Here is a 1968-nt window from a genome sequence, read left to right on the forward strand (position 1 = left end):
ACAGTGACCCTATTGAAACCTTATGCAAAATCATGTGAACAATGAGAACATTGTGATATTTAGCCCAGAAAACAAAAACTGGGGAAAAACGAGGTGTCCATAAATTGGGCTAACAAGTAAGGTGAAGGGTTGCCTAACATGGAAGACTGGAACAAGTTCAAGGAAATTCCCAAAATTATTGTTCAGAAAACGTTTTGGCGTAGGCAAAATTATTGTAAACAACAATAATCTCTTATTTGGGGGGATTTTGTTGAACTTGTTTAAGTCCCCACATTACCCTTCCCGTAGTAGCCCAATTTACGGACACCACATTTTCTCCCCTTTTTTGGTCTTTTGGGCCAAACATCAAGATGATATCAATTTTCACATTATTTCCCACTTACTTTTGTTAGGTTAAGTATGTCAGTAAGTACCTTTGTTAATTTGAAGCTCATCAATACCCACGTTTGGCGAGACTAGTTGATGATATCTGAGGAAAAGGTAAATGCGCGTAACTTTAGGGTAAAATAGTAGCCATTTTGGTGATTTACTATGTCTTCATAATTATTCAATCACTTACATGCTTTACAAAATGTTATTTAAGTAAGAATATGCAAGTAGAATCACCCAAATACACTTTTCAAAAAAATAAAAAAATAAAAATATACCCAAATATTGGAAAAAATATATTACACGGCAGGGATTAACGATTTTGCAAATTAGGCACCCTTCCCAAAAGAATTTAAGGTGTCACCCCTTCTAAATATCTTCTCTAGGTCTATAAGAATCTATCTGCCAAGTTTGGTGCTTTTGACCAGTCGGTCACGATTCCGACCATATGCCACCTGGCTACTACTGCAACTTGAACAGCGAGGGCTTTATGAATCAGCTACAATATTCTGAAGTCACGTACGGCCACATTTTGTTACTGGATTGCGTCTTGTCACCAACTTGAAGGATTCCTGAATCAGAAACCAGCTGGATACCTGTCGTTCAGGGTCGGGTCTCCGCAACTATATTTGCCCCGGGACTGACCTTTATACAAAAAATCCACGAATCGAGTTATGAAGCATGTGGCAATTCCTTCCTCCGTATGTCGGGTCAAATAAATAGGGTTCTTGTAATTAAGTTATAGTATAACAGTTCATGCACGCATATGTCATGATGGCTTACCCTGCCAATTTATGAAGAAAATTATAGACTCTTACGATTGCGTGTATAATTATGAGACAATTAAGGCTTTCACGGTACGAGTATAGGTCCCTAAACTGTTCAATAACCCAAACTAAATACCGTTGTACGTTATGATAACCAACGAATGAGGTTGGAGTAAACTTGTGGCACGTAATGAGACTGCGAAGGTGGTACCTGATTTAATGATCATAACATCTGCATGTCTGTCACGCCCCTTTGGTTCCAAATTAACACCATCTCCAAGTGTTGTGCATTTTGTGCAAGTTTTAGTGCGCGCAGAGCATTATAATGGAGTCCGAACAACTCCGTACATAGATGAGCGGGAATTTTCCTGCAATATATTATAGGAAATATTTATCTCGATGATGTTCCGTTCGAAAGCTAGACTTGATATCAACTGAGATACGAAGTCAATATACAACGGTCCACAACGAAAACCTGAGTTATTAGAGAAAAATCAAAATTTGTGTTACGAATACTTATGCTGTGCGGGAGAGTCTTTGATATGTTTACAGCGAAGGACATTCTTGTTATTACATGAATTATACATCATAATGAAAAAAACGTAGTATAGGGCCTATAGTATTTAATTCGTTGGTTGTGTAAGAATTATCACCAAGATCGAACAGTACTGAAATTCGATCACTGCAAACACCGACTACAAATCCAATATCAGATTCCAAAAATATACCGACGTGAGATGACCCAAGGTTTGACCCTCAGTCAACGACGGTCCCCAAATAGCAAATGTCCCGCTTGTGGATAGAGCAAGGATTACAAGGCCTTATCAAGATT

This window comes from Patiria miniata, unplaced genomic scaffold (assembly GCF_015706575.1).
Source record: "Patiria miniata isolate m_02_andy unplaced genomic scaffold, ASM1570657v1 HiC_scaffold_14, whole genome shotgun sequence".
NCBI lineage: Eukaryota > Metazoa > Echinodermata > Asteroidea > Valvatida > Asterinidae > Patiria > Patiria miniata.